Here is a 7,131-nt window from a genome sequence, read left to right as displayed (position 1 = left end):
AGCCGGGCCGGGGGGCTGGGGAGGAGCTGCACACCGCTGCGAGGCGGGCGGCTTTATAGCCCTGCGGGCTCCGGGGGGGCCCGGGCGGCTCCTCCCACTGGCCTGATGGCCGAGCGGGGCTGTGGGGAGGGGGACGCCCCACCCTCCCTTCCCGCACTGCTGGCGCCAGGCCTACTGGACCCCCCGCTGGCTGGCGGCGCAGGGAGCAGGGGCGGCGGCCACGGGGGACCTCGGGAGGGGGTCGCGCCTTCTAGCCAGCAGCCGGGGCCGGAGCCTAACAGGGAGGGCCAGGCTTGAGCAGAGGGGGCCCTGCCTGCAAGAGCTGGTAAAAATTGGGGGATCGGAGGAGGCGAGGTTCGAAGGGCAGGCTCCTGGCACATGAGGAGGGGGAGGGAGAGTCGGCCTGGCCTTAGGCCCCGGAGCTGGTGCCTCCACGGTCCCCTAAAGACCAGGCTCTGCTCTCACCTGTTGTCAGCCACCCCTTCCTTCACCACACCCAGGGAGAATTGGCAGAGGGCGCTGGGGAAGGGCTGATGGCCCCCTAATCCCCCGGGCCTGGCGAAGGGCTGGTGCCTGGCGCCAGCTCTGCCGCTAATGGACCGGCCACCTCCCTGCCCCCTCCCGTGGACACCCGCCCGCTGGTGTCAGCCTTAAAGACGCAGCCCCCCAGAGGCGGATCTCATCCAGGGTGGGACTGAGGGGGGCCAGGGACCCTGCTCGGGGTCCTGCTCGGGAGGGGCTGGGCCCTGCCAGAGGCCGGGTGGAGGGTGGCTGTCTCCTGCTGGCTTGGCGGGCTCCTCCCTTCCCCCCGCCACTGCAGCGCGGTCACGGGCCTGACGGGAATCGCCCTCCCTGCCGGGGTGGGGAGGGGAGGGGGCCGATGGGCGGCAGCTGCTGCCAAGGCGGAGATGGATGGAGAGGCAGGAACCTGTTTCCAGATCTGAGGAGCTGCAGGTACCCAGGGGTGGGTGGGCGGGATGGGGGAAGAGAAGGTGCCCACGCCGAAAGCATCCAGGCAATGAAAGAGCAGGCCCCAGAAGAGGCCCGCACACCTGTGCAATGGACGCGTGTCCTACGTGGGCGCATGTCACACACACAACCACACACCCGGCCGCACAGCCCGCCCTGCCCTCCCCCGCCCAGGAGGTAGTGGGCAGGCAAGCGTCTGGCCTCTGCGTGTCCCATGGCTTCCAGGACGCAGCCGAGGCGGCCCCGAGGGGGACAGAGGCCGCTCGGATGTGCTGCGGGAGCCAGGGGGCCGTGGGCTGCGGGTCAGTCCACCTCGCCTTGGCCCTGAGGACCAGAGCCGGGTGTCCGGGAGGGGAGGGTCAGCGCCCCGGGCTGGGTGTCTGGCCGAGGGGCTGAGGAGGGTGGCCCCCCGGGCGGGCCAGCTCCACGGCACTGCGGGGTAGACTCAGGTCCCCGCTTTGTGTGTCCTCCGAGGTGGGCCAGCGCCCGCTCCCTCCGCATGGCTGCCGCCCTCTCCTCCCCTCTAGGCCCCTCCTTCCTTCCAGGCCATTAGTCTCTCCCTGCACAGCTGCCAGGTCCTTCTCCTTGATGGGTCTGGTTTGGTTGCCAGGGGAATGGAAGAGGGAGGCTGGGAGGGAGGGGACGGGACGGGTAAGCCAGGGCCTGTCAACCTCATTTCTGGGAGTGGGGAGGGCCAGGGTCCTGCCTGGGCCGGGGGTGGGGGGGCGGCAGGTGGAGGGGCCGGGGAAGCCTTGGCGCTTTCTGCAGCAGCCCTGCTCTGTGGGCGTCACCGCCCTTGGCCTGGAGTCTGAGCAGCCCTCCTGTGGGTGTCCTCAGGAAGCAAACCGGGCTCTGCTGGGAGCAGCTGGGGAGGGGCAGGCGAGGCTTGGCGGGTGGAGGGGTGGCGGGGCCCAGCCCCGGCCCGTCCTGATGGGGAGCTGGTGGCAGGCCTGGCCTCTGGACGTGAGGCGGCGGGCGCTGGCCCCGGGGGGTTGCAGGTGGAGTCCCATCCCCTCGCTCCCTTCTGCCCCCAGCTCGCCACCCAGATGCTCAGAGGGGTGGGGCCCGAGGAAGGGGGGGCCTGGGCGGGGCCGGGCCTGCTGGCAAGGAGGGGAGCCTCCTCCCGCTTACTCCCGGCCTGGGAGCCTTGGGGCCTGGAGCAAGGGCCGCCCTGGAGAGCCAGGGCGTGGGCAACCTGCTGCCGAGCGGTCCCAGCACTCCCTCGTCCAATCCAGCCTCATCACCCAGCCTCCTTGCCCTTCCGCAGGCGCTTCCTCCTCACAGGGTGTCGGGAGGAAGAAATAATAAATACTTGCCCAGGGCTTAGGACACGCAGAGCAAGGGCTGGGAACGGAAGCTAGTTTTATTATTGTTGTTGCTGCTATTATTACTATTAAACCTCCCGTGAGGTATTTTTTTTAAGATTTATTTTTTATTTATTTCTCTCCCCTTCCCCCCCACCCTTTGTCTGCTCTCTGTGCCCATTTGTTGTGTGTTCTTCTGTGTCCACTTGTATTTTTGTCAGTGGCACCAGGAATCTGTGTTTCTCTTTGTTGCTTCAGCTCTCCGTGTGGGCGGTGCCATTCCTGGGCAGGCTGCACTTTCTTTCCCGCTGGACATCTCTCCTTGCGGGGCGCAGTCCTTGCGTGTGGGGCTCCCTTACACGGGGGACACCCTTGCGTGGCACGGCACTCCTTGCGCGCATCAGCACTGCGCATGGCCAGCTCCACACGGGTCAAGGAGGCCCGGGGTTTGAACCGCGGACCTCCCATGTGGTAGACGGATGCCCTATTAGTTGAGCCGAATCCGCTTCCCTCCCGAGCGGTGTTGAGCCCCCCTGCGGCATGGATCTGAACTTCTTTGGGTTGCCCCCCTAGTGGGTGGGAGCAGTGCGGGACCAGTGTGGAAGGAGCCAAGAGCTCCCCGACTGGTGGGCAGAGGGGAGGGGGCTCGTCCTTCCTCAGGGACTGGACACAGAGCTCCTGACTTGAGAGGTGGCGCGGGTTTGATCCTGGCCCCTCGACTCCACTGGCCATGTGCTTTGGACTTGGGTGAGAGATTGAACCTCGACTCCCTCCACTTTCTTTACCCACAAGCGGGGCGGTGATGATAGTGGCCATCTCATAGCACTGGGAGGGTTAAATGAGTGTCCACATGCGAGGCTCTCGCTGCTTAGCCTGCAGGACAGGCTAGTGCAGTGTCAGTCAGCATTAGCCCTCCTCGTTCTGCTTCCCTGGTCTGCGCTGTACAAGCTTGGAGAGAAATGACGGTTGGACGCATCCGAGGCTGGCGAGGAAGGTGAATGATGAAGGTTCGGTTCCAGGCAAGGGTGCTCGTGAACAGCAGGCCATGAATGCAAAGCTGGATGAGGAGGGCTGGCCAGGCAGGAGAGGGCGAGAGACTGGGAGAAAAGATATCCATAGCTGGACTCCCAGGCAAGGCCAAAGAATAGTCATAGTGCGGGAATGGGAGGAGGCAGGCGGGATAGGAAGCTGTGTTCAGAGAGTGGGATGTGTGAACATGTGAATATGAGTATGCTTAGGCTGTGTGACCTCAGATGAGTTACTAATCCTCTCTGAGCTTCAGTTTCTTCAATAGGGATAATGCCGGCTTCCTCTCGTGTGAGGTATCTTGTATAAAGCAGTTGACATGTTTTGAGTCTGATAGTAGGTGCTGGACTTTGTTGATTGCCTTCTTCCCCTGCTCTGTGACAGAGGGGAAACTGAGACAGAGGAGCAGCGACCTGTCCCTCGTTACATGTAGCCAGATGTCACTGGGTTCTCCCTGCTCCCTGAGGTCTGGGATTGTGCTCGCACTACCAGGCCACATCCTGGGACAGGTCCGATGTGCTCCCCAAGATTTCCTTGCATTCCAGGTGTTTCCTCTTTCCCTTCCTGGCTCTGAGGCCCTGCTGCCCTCGAATAGGCCAGCTCCACAGGTGACTCTCCAGAATGTCCCAGACGTCACCGTCCCCTAGTTCCTGTGCTCCTCTTTCCCCATCACCGAGGCTCGGGGGGACAAGCCGGGTGCCTGAGGCTGCCGGTGAGCGGGGAGCTCGTGGCACCCCCTCTCCAGGAAGGCACATCCTGGGAGTCAGGCCCTGGGCGGCCCTGCGGGGCTCTGGCCCCAGGAGCCAGGGGGCCTCAGCCAGCAGGGCCCAGCTCTGCGCTTTCCCAGGCAGAGGGCCCAGCGCCCTCCCAGGGGCGGCGGGAATCCTTCCCGTTATCTCCTGGGCGTCTTTCTGCATTTCTCTTTCTGCATTTTGTTGCTTCTCTCACTGCACTGTCGTCCCCAGCCCTTCCAACGTGCCAGGCACTGTGTGACATTTTACATGTGTTATCACATTTTTTAAAGATTAATTTTTAAAATCGTTGATAAATTTTAAGATTTATTTTTTTACAGCCCGCCCCCCCCCACGATTCTTTTGTCTGTCTGCTCACTGTTTGCTCGCCTTCTCCAGGAGGCTCCAGGAGTGGAACCCGGGACCTCCCACATGGAGTGCCCAATGGCCTGAGCCTCATGTGCTCCTCGTAGCCTGTGGTGTCTGCTGGCTTGTGGCATTTCCTCCTTTAGGCGTCTGTTCATTGTGGTGGGTGCGGCATCTGCTCGTCTTCTTTAGGAGGCACCAGGACCCGAACCCAGGACTCCGCCCCCCCATGTGATAGGCGGGCACCCAACTGGTTGAGTTACATTTTAATTCTCACAATAACCCTGCAACATAGGAACTATTACTCCCATTTTACAGTTGAAGAAACTGAGGCACATAGAGATTAAGCAATTTACCTAAGGTCACACAACTGGTAAGCAAACAATCTGTTTATGTCTGACTTCCCCGTCCTTAACTATAAGGTGTTTGTCCCTGGTGTGGAGCACAGGACTAGGTCAAATAAATGTTGATTAAACTGACCCTGAGGCACCTGAAAAAAAATCTCCCAGGCCTGCTGGTCGGGAATACAGAGAGGTGTGTTGCTGCCACCTTCTGGCAAGAAGCCAGAACGACATGTCTGCTCTGAAGAAGTCCGTATTTGACTAAAGGCAAGACTCTGCGCTTGTGGGACTTAGATGAGATGGTCCTTCAAAATCATCTATGGGGACCTAGTTTTCACAGCTGAGGAGACCTGTCCAAAGGCAGGTGTACAACAGGGTCAGCGCATCACTGGTGTTAGGAGTTCAGATCCCTGATTCCATTCTTCACCACGGCTGGGAGCCTCCTCTGTCCCCAGAAGCCAAAGGCCAGGGAAGGAGGGAAACTCTGTCCCCAGACCCTCCCTTGTCGTCCACTGTGTCCACAGTCTGCAGTCCCACCCTCACTGCAAACCCGCATCTCCCCCTGCTGCCTGAGCTCTCCAACCTGCACCCTCAACTGGAGAAGGAAAGGGCGACTCTGGACCCAGGAGAGAGTGGCTTGCGCCGGTGGCAGTGTGGCCTGCAGCCCGGCCTCGAATCACCTGGGGGCCAGCGTCTCACATTCCAGGGTCCCTCCCAGGCCTTTCGCAACCCTAGAGTCCGCATTGTAATAAACTTCCCAGGTGAGTTTTAATGCACATGAAAATTTGAGTATTCCTGGATTATGATTTTTTCTTTCGGTTGTCCTCCTTTCTCCCATTTTATTCTGAAAAATGTCAAACCCAGAAAAAAAGTTTAAAAAATGCATCCGTGACCATCAGCCTGCCCTTCTCCCAGATTTTCCAGGTGTTAACATTTTTCACAATTCCTTCAAACGTACATTTCACACATCGTGATATTTCACCCCTTCATACTTGCGCATGCTTCCCCTAAGAGCCAGGACCTTCCCCCGCGTAGCCGCTACTACTACCTCACTCGAGAAACCATTGATACAAGAGTAGGAACTGTTATTCAGTCCATATTCAAATGCCCCCTCTTGCCCCCGCAAAGTCTCGCAGGCATTTCCTCCCAATCAAGGATTTACAGATCGTGAATTGTATCCAGTTGTCACCTAAAGGCTGGGATGAACTTGGCATAATTGAGCAACTGGGGAAAGGTCAGCAAGGCTGGGGCGAGAGCGTGAGGGGAAGAGTGTCACAGCGCGTGCTTGGAGGGGTGGGAAAGGACGCAGATCACGTGGGGCGTTGCAAATCAGAGCAAAGAGTTAACAGTCTAAGTGCAGCGAGGAGCCACTGGAGGGTTTGCAGCAGAAGCGTGACTTGATCTGATTTACAGCTTTAAAAGGTCAATCTGAGGACAGTTGCCGAATTGGGACATTCTATAGACAATAATTCTAGACTCTTTAAAAAGTCATTTTTCTTTTTTTTACGATGACGATGAACCAGTCCCATTCCGAAAGCAAGGAGTGTCTTTAACTGCGAGCAAAACAATTCCATTTCCCTGCCCGGTAATGTCTACGTCCCCTCTCAGCCTGAAGCAGCCGCGGACATCATTCCTCAAACTGAGGAATGGACAAAAACAAGGCGGAAGTGGAACCGCTGACTAGAGCGGATTCATTGTTACTGTAGTTATCTTGTGTTAACTGAGTAATTTGTAACATGGATATTAAAAAAGTCATTGTTATTATTTTTAAAGGAGGGTGTATTACTTTCCTGGTGCTGCCAAACCAGTCGACACAAATTGAGTGCCTTAGAACAAAAATGTATTCTCTCATACATTTGGCCCTAAGTCCAAAATCAAGGTGCTGGTAGCCAAGGAGCTCTGTTGGACCATTTCCTGCCTGTAGAATTTTGGAATTTTGGCAGCCATTTTTCAAGTTCTCCTCTATTTGTCCTTTTCAGTCTAGGCTGACAGTGCTTCTGCTGAAAAAACATTCTCAAAAATCTTGGTCCCGGGTTCAGTTCCCAGTGCCTCCCAAAAACCAAGCAAACAATGAGCAAACAACAGCCAGACAATGAGCAAAAAGCAAACAAGCAGGGGGCGGATGTGGCTCAAGCAGTTGAGCACTCACCTCCCACATGGGAGGTCCTGGGTCTGGCGTTCGGTGCCTCCTAAAGAAAAACAAAACAAAACAAACAAACAGAAAATGAGCAAAAGCAATGAGCAGACAGCAGGCAGAAACAAATGAACAAACAACGAGCAAACCGATGAGGGAGCCAACTCAGGGGAGCATGAAAAACAAACAAACGAACAGAAACCCTTGTGAGTGCTAGCCCATGCAGGAGTGCTGGCCTGTACAGAGTGCCAGCCTGAGTG

Source organism: Dasypus novemcinctus, chromosome 12, assembly GCF_030445035.2.
Source record: "Dasypus novemcinctus isolate mDasNov1 chromosome 12, mDasNov1.1.hap2, whole genome shotgun sequence".
In the NCBI taxonomy this organism is placed as follows: domain Eukaryota; kingdom Metazoa; phylum Chordata; class Mammalia; order Cingulata; family Dasypodidae; genus Dasypus; species Dasypus novemcinctus.
The sequence above is the reverse complement of the archived record's forward strand: the minus strand, read 5'-3'. Positions refer to the sequence as shown.